The sequence below is a fragment of the Narcine bancroftii genome, chromosome 1 (genome assembly GCF_036971445.1).
Source record: "Narcine bancroftii isolate sNarBan1 chromosome 1, sNarBan1.hap1, whole genome shotgun sequence".
NCBI lineage: Eukaryota > Metazoa > Chordata > Chondrichthyes > Torpediniformes > Narcinidae > Narcine > Narcine bancroftii.
This window is the reverse complement of record NC_091469.1, coordinates 329,293,859-329,311,174: the sequence shown is the minus strand read 5'-3', so window position 1 is coordinate 329,311,174 and position 17,316 is coordinate 329,293,859. Positions and strand designations below refer to the sequence as shown.

The 17,316-nt window shown below is 44.0% G+C and overlaps 1 protein-coding gene across 4 annotated transcripts in view; it reads left to right on the top strand.

The window, feature by feature from the left end:
- LOC138748300 (E3 ubiquitin-protein ligase RNF144B-like) overlaps positions 1-17,316 on the top strand; it is a 157,367-nt gene that overhangs the window by 70,171 nt on the left and 69,880 nt on the right. The window contains exon 2 of one of the 4 annotated variants that reach the window (XM_069908251.1): positions 12,142-12,404. The exons of the other annotated variants lie outside the window; for them this stretch is intronic. The gene's annotated coding sequence lies outside the window, so the exon portion shown is untranslated. The remainder of the gene's footprint in view (positions 1-12,141; positions 12,405-17,316) is intronic. 4 annotated transcript variants of the gene reach the window in all.

The window sequence follows — 17,316 nt, the reverse complement described above, 5'->3', positions numbered from 1 at the left end:
TCAAAACAGATCTCATTTAAAATGACAGAGCTTGGCTCAAGCCAGACAGTCCAGGCTCTAAGTGTCTTTGCAAAAACTTCGAAGAATGCCTATTGAGACTTTACAAGTAGGTATTGGAAATGCTGTGGAGATATGAATTATTGTTTTGGGTCTGGTGCTTCAGTCTGTTTGAATGCAGTTTGCTGTTTTTAAGTGACTCATGTGGTTCTCTCAGAGAGAGAGAAAATTCAGATATACAGTTCTGCAGTAGCAGCTGGGACTTGAACAAGACAAGCTGGCAAGCTTGTGGGGAAAAAACCCATTTTGAAGATGGGTTGTGAGTTCTTAGTTCAACCTGGTCAAAGCCCTTGTGGTCCATACAAGAGGAGAGGACTGGCTGTATAATGTTTCACTTGGAATAAGTGAAACAGAAATGAAACTTTGTGGTGACCTGAAAGAAAGAGGTTATAATCAGGAAAACCCTGATGAGGCAAGTTTCTTCGGCAAGACACTTAAGTGGCTGATCGGAAGGAATCCGTTTGTGTCCAGCGAGCAGAAATCTCTCTCTGAAAACAGTCAAGAACCTTCCTGAGTGGTAATCATTTACCTTTCAAGTACCAAAGGCTGGTGAACTTCTTAAATGTTAAATTCTGTGTACAGTATAATTGCCTGGAACCAGTGAACTTGGAGGAGTGAGAAGTGAGATTGGACTGTGAATCAAAGGAATTTTCTAAACTTACACACACCTTACATACACGTGTGCTTAGAATTAGAAGGGGGTTAAGTTAGGTTAGTTAATAGTGATAAGTTAGTGTGATTCTGTGTTCATGATTAAAGATAATTAAAAGCAACTTTTGTTTCAGTAACCATTTGTCTTGGTGAATTTCTATTGCTGCTGGGTTTTTGGGTCCTCTTGGCTCACAACATAAGCTAAGCAATAGGGTTTAATTTTGGAGGGATTGTCTGAAATATAGGAGACCTTTGGTTACTCTATATGGAACCTTGTTAGAACACATACTGTAGATCATGTCAAAAGAGAACAAATTGACTGGGTCATTTTTTTTTAGAAAAGCAAGCTGATGAGTACACAATAGAGGTCTTGTGAAATGATTAATTTTTTTGACAGAGTAAATGCCTACATTTGTGGGTTGTAGGATAACTAGAGGTCATCAGTATGAAATGTCGCCAAGAAATCCTTTGGGGAACTTGGTCTGAAACTTTTGCCCAGTTGATGTGGAGAGAGTGGTTCAGGTTGTGCAAGCATGCGAGGAAGAAGGGCATAGAGGGTTTTTCTGATTAAATTTAAATTGAGACAGAAGAAAGACTTCAATAGAGTACAAATGGTGACACTAATGAAATAGGATGGCCATTTCCAAATGACCAAAAAGGAGGACATGCAGGAGCATGGGGGTGGGGGAGGGGGTTGGTGCAGGTGCCTTACCTGCCATGAACCTCCATATGCCGCTGTCACACTTCCCCCTCCCTCTGACGGAATGCATGTGTGCTGACGCTAATGCTGCGGGTAGGGTGAGGCACGATAACTAATTTGGGGATGCAATGCCCACGAATGCCCCCCTTGGCACTGGCCATGAGGACATGGTCATAGGTTACCATGTGTTTCAAAAAAATAAATACTTGTTTTATAAAATTTAAATTGCAAAAACAACAACTGCAGATGATCACCTTAGTTATTTTATTAAATAAAAATTCTAACATGGAACTTTTTTTGCCGATTATAAATCCAGCAAAAACCTGCAATTTATCTGCTGGAGCCCTTTTTCCTATTCAATGATTTATCATTCTGCATATTAGTCTTTCATTGATCCCTCCATTGCTCCATAATATTTTCCATTCTTCCTCAGATTTATCCCTCCTTCCTTTTCCCATTTATTTTAATGGATGAAGTTGAGTATGTTTTTAAGATTTAACAATTTTTTATATACACAACACATACAGTGGAAATAATTTTACTACCATTATCTGAACTATCTGCTTCTAAGAAACAGTCATATCAAACATGTTACCTTGGTTACATTTTTAACTCTCCTATTAATGTAATTCACATGATCTGCAAATACTGATTAAAAGACCTGTTTTTCTATTGTTTCTCTTTAAGGATTTTAAAAGTTTTGAAATGCTTAAAGAGAAACATTTGTTCGAAAATTTAAAAAATTAGAAAAATTGGATCAAAACGGAGTTACTCACCCTCCTTCAAAGATCAAAGTCCACAAACACACACTCCACTCAACTTGACGTTGTCCGTCCTCTTCGACTGTAGTGATCAGGCACAGCCAAAGATCTTCACACCACAAGTACATGCTCTGACCCCTGTACTAAACTTCTGACCTGAATTCCCCCCCCCCCCCCACCCCATCTGCGTGCAGGGCCACCACGCATGCACTGCCCGGCACCGTTATTCAAATCAATTATGCATGTGCGTGTGGCAGCTGGCGCATGCGTGCAATAATCATGGCCATGCACAGCCTTCTCACCCTGGGGTGCCACAAATTGACAGGTAATTGTGTGTTCCTTGACTCCCTTCCCTTTTTGCGGATTCTCCCCCTTAATTTGTCCCACATTTTGAGGCTGTATGGCCTACATCCCCAAATGGAGGACAGATTAACTTCCAGCTCAAGGTGGCGCTGGACAGAGACCTCAAAAGCTGGACAATCCAGCCTAAATCCAGATGCCTGGCCACACTACATTGAAGGCAAGGGCCTGCGCAGCAAAGACTGGGTTATGTGAAGTAAAACAGACTAATACTTTTTGGTGCCTCCTGCTATAGCTGGTGCATGTAGAATTCAAATTGTTCTCTGTATCTCAAGGATTTCACCTCTTCCCTTTAAACTTTGGGGGTTTGAAATAATAAGTTGTATTCTTAATGGGATTTTTATTGTTCACTCGGAATGAATCTAATCACAATGTAGTGGTGATGTGAAAGGTTTTCCTGTAAACTAATTGACTAAGTTACACAATGAATGCATTAGTTATTGTTGACAATATGAGGAACTATGAGCTTATTTAAAGGAATTGCAAAAGCTTAGATTCCCCACACAAAGATTTGGAAGCAAATTGAAATGTTTGAATTCAGAAACAGTACTGGGTAAACTGGTTTGTTGTTTATTTGTCTGGAAGCCATTGGATTATGTTACTTCTAGAGGAGTGCCCATAACTGTGCCATGTTGATTCATAATTAATGACACTGTATACATCTTTTGAGTAACCGGAGCCATGTAATTTTGAAGCAAAGGGGTTTTCACCTTCTGTTTTGGTTTTGGACATTCATCCTTGCAGAATTTTACTAATTGCTACCCATAAATTTCAAGTTTATTATCATCTGATAGTACATGTATAACCAAATGAAAGTGTTTCTCCAGACCCCAGTACATTCTCAATATGCAATATATAATAATCACATAAACCTATAATTTAAAATGTATAAATATTTTGGGATGATTTACACCAGAGGTTTTCAAACTGCTCCCCCCCCCCCAACTCAAATTCCACCTTAAGTAATCCCTTTGCCATAAATGCTCTGTGATTAGTAAGGGATTGGTTAAGGTGGCTTGTGAGTGGGAAGGGAAGGTTGAGAACCATTGGTCTAGACCCAATTGTTACTGAAATATTTTGCTTTGAGAAAAATTGTCATTAGCCCATTTCCTTTGGAGTTATGAAACCATGCACATAATGAGTCAATGAGGTACGATTTAAACAGTGATTTTCAAACCTTACTCTTTCCACTGATTTACATGGTTACAGGATACTGTACATCAGTCTAACCACATGAGGGAAGAAGCTATTTCCCAGCCTGGTAGTCTTGATTTTGATACTCCTATACCACCACCTTGATGTAGTAGGTCAAAAATTTGACATGCAGAGTAAAATTGATCCTCTGCAAACTTGTGTGGGCATAAGTTCCTTTCTGGATTCACAAAACCTCCTCATTGGACAACCTATTCTGGACGCAACACCTTCCAGAAAGGCACAGCACTGCCTACACTTCCTAAGGAGGCTGAGGAGGGCAAGGCTACCGACCTCCATCTTTACAACCTTTTACAGGAGCACAACTGTGAGTGTCCTGTCTGGCTGCATCATTCTGTGGCATGGTAGCTACAAAACATCAGCCTGGAAGCCTATACAAAAGATCATAAAACCAGCTGAAAGGATCGCTGGTGTCTCCCTTTCCTCTGCTGTTGACATTTTCTGGGAGTGTTGCAGAGCACCAGAAAACAGGGAGAACAACCCCCCCCCCCGACCCCCCCCCCCCCCATTTGAGAATGAGAAACAGAAGAGATGACCCATGGGAAAGTGACCATGGCAGCAGACCAGTGAGGGATTCTGTGGCTGAAGAACACACACAGGCGGTGGTGGGCCAGAGGCGAGGAACACACTCAGGCTGCTGGCGACTGCAGTCGAGGGATTCACACCAGGCAGTGGACACCTGGAGACTGGCTGAAGGCATACCAGGAATTAGAACCGCAATCTGAGAGGGTGCTGAGGGCACTAAACATTTCCTGATCACGTTGGAGGTTTGGATCTGGAGCTTGGGCTGCTGATGGTTTGGATTGGACTCCACGTGGCTGCAGGCACTTCGGCAGCGCTGGAGGCAAATCCACAGACACTTGGTAACTTGGGGTGGGGTGGGGGTGGGGGGGAAGAAAAGAGACTCTACTTTTGCTTTTCATTCTCTGACTATAAGAGGTGCTTAAGGCAATTTCTGCTGATGGCAAATTGCACCGTCTTTATTACCTGACAATAAAAGAATTGTGAATCTTAAATGGGTGTCGAGGAATTATAGAAGACCCTTTCAATCCAGCACACAGTAATTTTAACCCAATACTATCAAGAAGGAGGTGTATAGGAGCATCAAAACCAGACTGGGAAATAGCTTCTTCCCACAGGCTGTGGACTGAACAGTTATCCTGTAGCCGAGTAAATCATCCCAAATATTTGTATTTTTTTGGTTATTTATGTGATCACCATGTACTGTGTATTGTGTGTTTTTATGTGTACACCATGGTCTGGAGAGATGCTGTTTCGTCAAGTTGCATATGTACTTGGGAAAGAAAACAAAATTTTTTCCACAATTCCTCTTCACTCGATGTGAAATGTGACACCAAAGCACATTTGACCTGAATGAGAAATTCTGCATCACAGGAGCTAATATTTCTAAAATATGTGTCAGTCTGTAACTATATAACTTAATCCTTTGTTGATAATTTAACTATATTATTCTCTTGTTTCAAGTATTTACTTTTTAAAAAACAGTTCTGTTTAAGAGGCAATGTGTGTTTTTTTTAAAAAAAACCGTCCTGATTACATTTTTTTTTCAAAAAAGGTAAATATCTTGACACTATTTTCCTTGTTTTGATTATCCCAACCTATTGTGCCTTTCATAATTTTAAAACTTCTCTTCAGACCCTTTCATTTGTGTCTCAGTGGGGGATTATAGGGACATGTCCAATTTTTGTCAATCTTTAAACAGATCCTGGAGGTGAATTAGATTTTCTGCCAGGTTGTGGAGCACTGCTCTCCGTCAATTATCTTTCCCCGATAAGGGTTGGATTCAGCACCTCAGAGCCTGCCACAGCATATTCAGAAAGGTAAATCTCTAGGCGTAAGGGCGGAGAACCTCTGCCTTTAGAGTTGAGCATTTTCCTTGCTTAAAGGGCCTATTTTTATGCTTTTCACTAAACCTGGTCACCTTTTCTCTCCCCTCTCCCTTTCCTGTCCTTCCAGTTCTTCGACCCACCTAGCCATCCCTCCCTCTTTGCTGCTGTCCCCTCCTTCCTTTCTCCTCCTATCATCTCCTGCCTTTGCCTCCCTCCTTTCCGCACCCCCCACTCTTTTGTTTGGATGCCTGCTGGCATTTTCTCATACTTTGATGAAGGGCTGAAGGCCGAACATCGATTTTTGTATCTTTACTACATAAAGGACACTGTTTGATCTGCTGAGCCACTCCAGCATTTTGTGTTTTTACTGAGAACTTATAGTTTGCAACACTGCTTCTCTCTTTCTAAATCCTCCTGGATTTTAGAACTTGTTCCAGGTGGACGGGGGTACTTTTCCACTTGCAGTTTCATAAGTTTTTAAAACTGTAATCCTTTTGAATATTTTTATCAAGGTATATTTCCACAGCCTCCTATCCAGTTCCAGCAGCCTATATTAAAATAATTACCCTTAGAATGAAGGGCGGCTGGCGACTGCAGCTCCTGGAACCTGAAGCTAAACATAATCCGCTTGAGGAATGGGGTGGGTCGAACAGCTTCACTGTGGGACAAAGGTCAACATTTTTGGTCACCACCCTCAAGAGAAAGGCTAGTTTAATGAGAACAGGGTGGAAGAATTAGGGCCCATGTGGGATTGTTGAACCAAGGTGAGGTGAAATGTGATGGACAGATTGGCAAATTGCAGACGAAGAGAGCGAGGGAGGCAAGAAAAACAAAGGGATCGCATGGAGGAATGTGGGTTGTACAGGGTGGAGTGGGTGGTTAGAGTCCTGGCCATTCTCAATTTTTTTGGCAATGGCCTCCTTTGGACTCAGCTCAAAGTTTATGGGGGCCCCTTCCCTGTGAAGCAGTCAAGTTTAGTTGTTTTTTTTTCTGTACTTTTCTCCTACTGAACACATAAAAAACATAAAATATTTGGTATGATTTCAGTCTGTGGCACCCCTTTAATGTACCTGGGGGGGTGGGGGTGGGGTAATGATATGGTCTCCGTTGAGTATAGTTGGATTAGACAATGAACGCTTCCAATGTTGGTAATTGGTAAGAAGGTGACAATGGTGGTGTAAAGTGAGACCAGGTAGAATTAAAGGGTTATGGGGGAGGAGGGGGAAGAGAGAGAGTGAGATGGAAGGATATCCAAAGAGAATGTGAATGACAATGGGTAGGAGCTGGGTGGGAGAGTGATTGAGAAAGGGTAGAAAAATGTGTATAGGAAGAAGATGGGGAGAGCAGAAGTGATAGGGGAGAAGGGGACTCATTATCTGAATTTAAAAAAACTCAACATGAGGTAGATTTGTGCATATAATGCTGCCAATTAAATTGGTGAGACCAAACACCAACTCGGGGATCATTTCCTAAAATATCTATGCTCTGTTCACAGTGGGCATCCTGAGATCCCTGTTACTTGCCATTTCAATTCCTATTGCCACACCAACCTATTTGTCCTGGGTATTTTCCATTGCCAGATTGAGGCCTAATGTAAGCTCGAGACACCTAATATTTTGCCTGGGCTGTCTGCAGCCTAATGTTATGGATGTAGAGTTTTCTAATTTCAGTCCCCTCGTGTATATCCCCTGCAATAATAAGAGGTGCAATATCTGTCCCTACACCTACTCCCTCACCACCAAAGAGGCCTTGCAGGTGGGGCACCTCCTCATTATAGAGCATTTTGCAGCTTCCTCTACATCAGTGAGACCAAGTGCAGATGATGCGACTGCTCAGCCGAGCATCTTGTGCTCCTAGCATTGTAACTCCTCTCTCTGTTCTCACACCAGCCTGTCTTTCCTGTGGCTCCTTCACTACCATAATGAGACCAAATATAAACTAGAAGAACGTCATCCCCTGTCTAGTCTACAACTCAGTGGCGTGAACGTTAATTTCTCTAATTTTGGGTAACTCACCCCCACCCCCCCCACTTAAATTTAAATTTAGACATACAGCATGGTAATAGGCCATTTTGGCCCACGAGTCCATGCCGCCCAATTTATACCCAATTAGCCTAGAACCCCTGGGTCATTTCGAAAGGTGGGAGGAAACTGGAGCCTCTGGGGAAAACCCACATAGATAGGAGTTTGTACATTCTCCCACTTACAGACAATGCTGGATTCAAACCCTGGTCCCGATTGCTGGCGCTGTAAAGGCATTGCCCTAACTGCTACACCTAATTGCTGTCCCACAATAAGTCTAAAATCAATTCTCACCATTCTTCTGTCCTTTTATCATATCTAATTAATACCCTTTTGTCTACTGATCTGTACTTCTCTCCCTTCCATTCTTCTATGTTTTCTCCCCAGCCTTTAACACAGATGCCTGTCTCTTTTCTTACTCATACCTTGAGAAAAGGTTCGGGCCCAAAACATTAGTAATATATCTTTACCCCCTATGGATGCTGTGAGACTGGCTGAGCTCCTCCAGCATTTACTACAATAAGTTCCTTGGTCTTGTTGAATCTGTGATAGATTATAGATATGTTTGGGAAGATAAATTGGGGCTGGTTTTTTAGTGTAGGTCACATACAAACACTTTAAAACAGATCTCATTTAAAAAATTGGAGCTCTGCTCATGCTGGACAGGTCAACACCCAGAGCCTTTGCAAAAGTTTTGGAGAGTGCCCAAGTGACTTCACTAATGGATTGTTATTCACAAAAAGGCAACAGATGAAATAACTTGTCGGTGCTGCAGGCTGTCTGGAGTGGAACTTGCTGTTCCAAGAGGGTCATGTGGTTTTGCAAGACGAGAGGTAAAAAACAGGCTTTTTCTCACAGAGAGAGGGATTCAGTTCTGCAGTGCTACAGTCAGCAGCAGCAGTTGGAACTGGAACAGGACAAGCTGGCAAGCTTGTGGAAAAACCCCATTTGGAAGATGGGTTGTGAGTTCTTAGTTCAGCGTGGTCAAAGCCCTTGTGGTTCATACAAAAGGAGAGGACTGGGTGCCTAATGTTTCACTTGGAATAAGGGAAACAAAAGGGAACTTTGTGGTGACCTGAAAGAAAGAGGTTATCACCTGGAAAATCCTGATGAGGCAAGTTTCTTTGGTAAGACAATGAAGTGGCTGGTTACAAGGAATCAGTTGTGGGTGTCCAGCGAACAACAAATCTCTCTGAAAACGGACAAGAACCTTACCTTTCAAACTCCAAAGCCTGGTGAACTTCATAAATGTTAAATTCTGTGCACAGTATAAAAATTGCCTTCAATCAATAAACTTGGAGGAATGAGAAGTGACATTGGACTGTGAACCAAAGAACTTTTCTGAACTTAAACATTATATACACGTGCGCTTACAATCAGAAAGGGGTTAAGTTAGGTTAGTTAAGTCAATAGTGATAAGTTAAAGTTTGATCCTGTTTTCATGTTTAAAGATAATTAAATGCAACTTTTGTTTAAGTAACCATTTGTCTTGGTGACTATCTATGGCTGCTGGGTTTGGGGGTCCTCTGGGCTCGTAACAAACCACACAACCAGATTCTCGATCTTAATTTCAGATATTTGGCCACAACAGTAGTGTTGTCGATGAACTTAGACTGAATTGGAGCCAACCTTGGCTATGCAATCGTGAATGTAGAGAGAATAGAGTAGGGGACTAAGCTTGCAGCCTTGAGGTGTCTGTGTGTTAGTGGTAGTGAGGAGAAGGTGATGTGGCCAATGCACACATATAGGGTTTGTGGATGAGGAAATTGAGGATCCAGTAGCAGAGGAGTGAATAGAATCCCAAATCCTGAGTTTGATTACATTGGACAATGAAGATGTTGCTTCCTGAACACTTTTGGGTGTACTTTATGGATTTTGGGCTGCTGATCGTGAAAATCATTTTTTAAAAAAAGTCTTGTCTCATCATTTTTAAAATAAAACATTTCTGTGATTTCCTGTCATATTTTAAGTCTACTAGTACATTGCCTGTAAAGCAAGCTATTTTAGTCAGCCCAAGCATACAAGGACCTGCACGCAGTGCAGGTGCTATGCAAATGTTGTATTAGTTCTTGGCATGTTTGGTCAGGAGAGATGTGGACAGGTTATAAAAAGGAGCTAACGTGCAAATGTTGTGCATTACATTCACTAGAATGCATGCTAATGCACATGTTCTTTAGGCAAGAGCAGAGTGAGTGGACTTTACAGTAGCATTTACCAGGACAATTCAATACAGCAGAAATGTCTCATCAATATTGCAACAGTTGCTTTGTGGTGAGTATATGTTTAAGGATCAAAGATACCGCATGACTGCACTTATTAAGAAAGCCTAAGCTTTACTTTGGTTGCAAAACTGTTGGCCAAGACAAACCCTGGGCTCTCTCATTTGTTGTGCAGCATATACACTCAACCTGAGAACTTGTATTCTCATCATTATGTGATTAATTTTTAAATAAAACTTAGACATACAGCAAGACAACATGCCCTTTCGGCCCACAGGTCCTTGCTGCCCAATTACACGACCTGCACCCTGGTACATTTTGAGGAAACCGGAGCTCCTGGGAAAACCCACACAGATGTGGGGAAAATATACAAACACCTTACAGAGAGTGTGGGATTTGATCCCTGGTCCTGATCACTGGTGCTGTAAAGGCATTACACTAACCGCTGCTAAATTCAATGAGTTAATTTAATGTTTCTCCAACTTCCTATCTGATGCAGCAAATCTGAAATGTTCTTTGTGTTCAGCTTGAAGTTTCTTCTATCATAATTCCCAATTTTTTCTGACTACATTAAAAAATAATTGATTTTAGTCCATGGCCCCCGGGGGTCTGAAAACTGTGTGAATGCTCCACCAAAGGAGAGTTTAAGTAAGATGGATATGTACTTGCTGAAGTTTGAGTGAGAGCAGATGTCTGTTAAGTAGACATGGTTCTGAGCAAGTTTAACAAGATGCTGAGGAGGCTTTTTTAAAAAAAAAAACTGATGAAGAGGTCTGTTCGTGACATAACGTGTAGACTATTTTGAACTGTTGGTAAAGTCTCTGGACAGGAGCTGATAGTTTTTGAGGATCTTTAGATTCTATGACGATAAGGTTCTTGAGCTTCCCTTGGAATCCAACATTCTGGGTAACAGGTAGCAATGTGGATTTGAGGCACTTCTCTGGAGCATGTCCTTCTGTTCTTTTCTGGAATTGTTGTTTTTTCTTTAATTTCTGATTAAAATAGCAAAGAGCCAGAATTTTCTTTCCTCTTGATAGAAGAAATTGAGAGCATCTGAAAGGTGTGTTCATCATTAAATGTCTGAATAAAGTGTACAGAGGAGTGTTGTTCACACTGGAGTATAAGGTGGATAACTGGGGAATGTTGAATGAAGACAGGCAAAAGTATCAAAAGAGATGACTAATCTAGACAATGAATGTAAAGGACTGATGCAGCCAGGCAGAATTATGAAGAGGGAGCTGAATAATATCTGAAGGGAAAGACCATAAAGACATGGGACCATAATAATTCATCGGTGAAATATGAAGATACATGGCGACCTTTTGTGCCTTATTTTCTTTTGATGTAAATGATTTTAATGTGATTAGATGTATTTACTCTTCAATATGAGATATAGTGTTACCTCTTTGATTCACAGTATGAATCAAAAGCTAGAAAATATTATTGTAACCCTCAGGATAAGTTCCTCAGATGTGTTTTTTTTTGGTTAGCTTTCTTTTAAAATAGAATAGGTTAGGTGGGTTTTTTAATTTATATCTATTATTCAGCCCATCGAGTCTGCCCTGCCATTTAATCATGAGCTGATCCATTTTCCCACTCAGCTCCACTGCTTGGCTTTCTCCCCTTAACATATGATGCCCTGACAAATCAAGAAACTGTCAGTCTCTGTCTTAAATACACCCAATAACCTGGCCTCCACAACCACCTGTGGCAACAAACTCCACACATTTACCACCCTCTGGCTGAAGATATTTCTCCGCATCTCCTGTTCTAAGTGGATGCTAGACAAGAGAGTAAGGGAGTGAAGAATAGTTGGACCTGATGGGGAAAATGGCTTCTTTCAATGTTGTAATCATTCGGTGAACTTGCATATTAATTTTCACCCTTTGTCGATATGTATTGAAAAAGCGTGTTTGCATCTTTAATCTTTTGGAAAATCTGAATAAAAGAAATTAAAAAAAAAAATGCTGGAAACTAAGTGGATGGGAAGAGAAGCAGGTCATGTTTCAGCCTGATGCCCTTTGCTTTATGCATTTGAATGATCTGAAACAACCCTCTGTCATGACCAATAATCATCATAGATAGTTGACATTACTCCTGTTGAAATTTTTTAACAGTAAGTCTTACTGAAAGGATTTTGGTAAACATTTTCATTGAAATCACACTATAACATTTTTGATCCTTAAAACAAGAAATAGATTTTAATTTATTCTGCTTTTTCATTGCCTGTGAACTGTCCCAAAGTGCATTGTAGCTAATAGGACACAGTTTGAAATTTTGATTTTTTTTTTGTTTTTTATCTTTTTGTAGTATATAAACTCCAGCAATCAGGCTCTACTAAAGAAAGAACAAAATGTTGTGATTATAGCTTTTGATGAAGGATGGTTATTGGCTAAGCCTTGAAGCTGACCAGCTGCACCTTGGCCTGGCATGCCCAGTACATCACAGGAAAAACTCTTCCCCAACATCAAGAAAATCTACAGGGATCACTACTGTCAGAGAGCAGCAGCAATCATCAGGGATCCACACTGCCCAGCACACGCTCTGTTCTCCCTTCTGCCTTCAGGAAAGAGGTATAGGTGCCACAAGACTCAAACCACCAGTTTCAGGAACAGTTGCTATCCCTCCAACATTAGACTCCTAAACGACAAACTTAATCAGGGACTCATTTAATGATTTTTACTTTACGCATTATTTATTACTGAATATTCATTGTCTGTATTGCACAGTCAGTTTGTTTACATTTATTTCCGTTAGTGAGGCTGTTAGCATAATATTATTACAGTGCTAGTGACTGGGTTTGAATCCCACGCTGTCTGTAAGGAGTTTGTATGTTCTCCGCGTGACAACTTGGGTTTCCTCCCGGTGCTCCGGTTTCCTCCCACTGTTCAAAATGTACCAGGGATTATAGGTCAATTGGGTATAATTGGGTGGCACGGACTCGTGGGTCAAAAGGGCTTGTTACCATGCTGGATGTCTAAATTTAAAATTTACATTTCTCTTGTACAAGTACAGGTTTTTTTTTTTATTTTTGCAGTACTGATCAGTAGAAATTCTAAAAGGCCCTCAGGAGAAAGAATCTCAGGGTTTTATATGATGTCATGTATGAACTCTCTGAAAAATCTGGGCCTTGGTAGTATAACACTGTCAGTAGTGCACAAGGATTTCAACCTGGGTTTTTGACATGCATCTTCTGGTCATAAAGGTGCATATATTATTGATGGGGTGGTATAGATAAACAGAGTTCATGTGGATATCATTGTGTGATCAAGTATGGAAATGGATCAGCTCATGATTGGTGGGGCAGTCTTGATGGGCTGAATAGCCTGTTTCTGCTCCTAGGTCTTGTGTTCTTGTGAAATGCATTGTTGTTTTAGTACTCAATTACAAAGCAGATTCGTATTCAGCCTTTTCACCAATTAGGATGCTGCTGTTAATATTATACAATGAATATTCATGAGAAATTGCAAGGGAACATTTTTCATTAATTAGGACATTTGCATAATTGTTACACCTGTTCAATAATTCAAACAGCAGAGCATCCCTGAGAGCTTCACTCCATTCTGTGCTGAGCATGAATTGAAAGGATGCAGCTGAAAGCATGTCAGAAGTTAGGTTTTACAATGGTATTGGGAAGTGAGAGACCTCGAGTGATGGAAAAACTTGTATATCGACTCTTGCAGTATGGAGGCAAAATAATTGTGCTTCTGATCATCACTGGTCAATAAGTGGTTTGTAAACGAGATGAGACTGCAGAAGATGGCTAGATAAGGAGGCACCAAAGGGGAAGTCTAGTTGGGTCTGGCGTAACTTCTCAAGTCATACTATCTCAGTTACCAACAACCTCCAACACCACGGAAAAACAACAGGAAATTTCTGTGACCTTCCCTCGCCTCTCAAGGTGATTGTTTTGAAAGTTCCACAAAGTCTGGATTTGAACCTTTTTGGGCAAATGTAACGTTACATTTGCCCAAAAAGGTTCAAATCAGACTTTGTGGTGACATGACATAAGAGCAGAAATAGGATATTTGGCCCATTGAGTCTTTCCTGCCTTTTAATCATGAGCTGATCCATTTTCTCACTCAGCCCCACTGCCCACCCCCCCCCCACCCAATAACCTTTTGGTGCCCTGGCTAATTAAGAACCTACCAATCTCTGCCTTAAATACACCTGATGGCCTGGCAGCAACTGCCCGTAGCCACAAATTCCACTGATTCACTGCCCTCAGGCTGAAGGTGTCAGAATTAGGATGGCCATTTCAACGGAGGACATGGTCAAATGCTTTATATGTATCAGAATGTTGCCATTTGTCGTGGAAAGAGACTGGGTAGGAAACTTGTGGATGTTAAAATGGGCTGCGTGTAATATACCCCACACAAATCCCAAGTTTGCTTGAGTTACTGTGTGCGATCGCATGAACTAAGTGTAGCAGCCAGAAGAAAATGGAATCTGGCAATGGAGCATGGAATCTGATGCAACTAAAATGTATCATGTGATTCTTGACATAATTGAGCTATAGTTAGCTCTAGCTCACTCCCTGTTTCATATTAGACAACTTGTCTAATGGAGGGCTAGAGATAAAACCATTTGTTTTGTATATGAAAGTTGTCCTCATGCTCACACAGCCTGAAGAGGGCAATAAAGCTGGGAGAAATGAGATAAAGGCAAGAATGAGACCTTGTGGCACGCTGGAGATATTGGGGAGAAATACTGGTGGTTTATCAACAATTTGAGTCAAAGCCATTGCAGCAACACCTCACTGATGTTATTGTGGATGTGAGTGATTATGAATGAGGCATGGTCAATGGTTGGAGTTTGATGACAGACACATTGGTCACAGTCTAAATTTAACACTATCTCAAGTTGATGATCCATAGTGGTGCTCAGGCAGGACAGAGCAGAAGACTCGTCTACTGAGGTTACGTGGGTGGAGCTGAGGAACGGGAAAGGTATGACCCCACTCATGGGGTGATATTATAGACCACCCAATAATCAGCAAGAAATGGAGGAGCAGACAGCTACAGGAAACATAAAATTATGATAGTAGGAGATTTTAACTTGTATTGACTGGGATTCCCACACTGTAAAAAGGCTGGATGGCTTGACGTTTGTCAAATGTGTTCAGGAAAATTTTCTAAATCAATACATAGACATACTAACTAGAGAGCGTGCATTTTTGGATCTCTTATTTGGGAATGGGACAGGACAGGTGACAGAAGTATGTGTAGGGGAACATCTTGGGTCCAGTGATCATAATGCCATACGTTTCAAGTTAATTATGGAGAGGGATATGTCTGGGTTGAGATTCTAAATGGGGAAAGGCCAATTTTGAGGAAATGAGAAAGGATCGAGAATGTGTGGATTGGGATAAGTTGGTTTCTAGCAAGGATGTTTCAGTTAATTGGAGGACCTTCAATCATGAAATTTTGGGAGTACAGAGTTTCTATGTTCCTGTCAGGGTTAAAGACCAGGTTAGCAGGCATAGAGAAACTTGGTTTTTCAGAGGTATTGGGGATCTAGTTCAAAAGAAGAAAGAGGTGTATAACAGGTATAGCAACATGGAACAAATTAAGTACTTGAGGAGCATTTTTTTAAAAAAAGAGCAAGAAAAACCTCAAGAAAGAAGTCAGGAGGTTAAAAGAAAACGTGAAGTTGCTTTGACAGACAATGTGAAGGAAAATCCTAAGGGTTTCTAAGGTGTATTAAGAGCAAAAGGATGGTAAGGATCAAAATTGGCCCCCTTGAAGATCAGATTTGTATGGACCCAAAAGAGATGGGTGACATTTTATTTTCCATCAGTATTCACTCAGGAAACTGGCACAGAGTCGTGGAAAATAAAGGGCCTATCTCACTGGCCTGGAGACTAGGTGGAGACTAGAGTCTCCATTGGTTGTGGAAACTAGCCGAGTCTCCAGGGAGTCGCTGGAAAATCGAACATGTTCAATTTTTCTGGAGACTTTTTCCAGTCTCCAGCAGGTCTCAGTGACATCTCCATCAGTCGCGGTGACTAATGTTGTCTGCGACTGGGGAGACGTCGCCGGGACCTCTCCGCGGTGTCGCCGGGACCTCTCCGCGGTGTCGCCGGGACCTCTCCGCGGTGTCGCCGGGACCTCTCCGCGGTGTCGCCGGGACCTCTCCGCGGTGTCGCCGGGACCTCTCCGCGGTGTCGCCGGGACCTCTCCGCGGTGTCGCCGGGACCTCTCCGCGGTGTCGCCGGGACCTCTCCGCGGTGTCGCCGGGACCTCTCCGCGGTGTCGCCGGGACCTCTCCGCGGTGTCGCCGGGACCTCTCCGCGGTGTCGCCGGGTCCTCTCCGCGGTGTCGCCGGGACCTCTCCGCGGTGTCGCCGGGACCTCTCCGCGGTGTCGCCGGGACCTCTCCGCGGTGTCGCCGGGACCTCTCCGCGGTGTCGCCGGGACCTCTCCGCGGTGTCGCCGGGACCTCTCCGCGGTGTCGCCGGGACCTCTCCGCGGTGTCGCCGGGACCTCTCCGCGGTGTCGCCGGGACCTCTCCGCGGTGTCGCCGGGACCTCTCCGCGGTGTCGCCGGGACCTCTCCGCGGTGTCGCCGGGACCCCTCCGCGGTGTCGCCGGGACCCCTCCGCGGTGTCGCCGGGACCCCTCCGCGGTGTCGCCGGGACCCCTCCGCGGTGTCGCCGGGACCCCTCCGCGGTGTCGCCGGGACCCCTCCGCGGTGTCGCCGGGACCCCTCCGCGGTGTCGCCGGGACCCCTCCGCGGTGTCGCCGGGACCCCTCCGCGGTGTCGCCGGGACCCCTCCGCGGTGTCGCCGGGACCCCTCCGCGGTGTCGCCGGGACCCCTCCGCGGTGTCGCCGGGACCCCTCCGCGGTGTCGCCGGGACCCCTCCGCGGTGTCGCCGGGACCCCTCCGCGGTGTCGCCGGGACCCCTCCGCGGTGTCGCCGGGACCCCTCCGCGGTGTCGCCGGGACCCCTCCGCGGTGTCGCCGGGACCCCTCCGCGGTGTCGCCGGGACCCCTCCGCGGTGTCGCCGGGACCCCTCCGCGGTGTCGCCGGGACCCCTCCGCGGTGTCGCCGGGACCCCTCCGCGGTGTCGCCGGGACCCCTCCGCGGTGTCGCCGGGACCCCTCCGCGGTGTCGCCGGGACCCCTCCGCGGTGTCGCCGGGACCCCTCCGCGGTGTCGCCGGGACCCCTCCGCGGTGTCGCCGGGACCCCTCCGCGGTGTCGCCGGGACCCCTCCGCGGTGTCGCCGGGACCCCTCCGCGGTGTCGCCGGGACCCCTCCGCGGTGTCGCCGGGACCTGCTGGAGACCAAGGAGACTGAGGAGAGGTCGCCTTGGTGTGAACGCAAGCTGTTTTGGTCGCCTGAGTTGCCACGACTGATCAGTTGCGGTGTCATCTCTGCCAATGTTATTACCATAAGGAAAACAATCAGTGAGTTCATGGAATCTATTCAGATTAAACAAGAGGAAGTGCCCTCTGTCTAAAAACAAATAAGGGCCTGACAAGA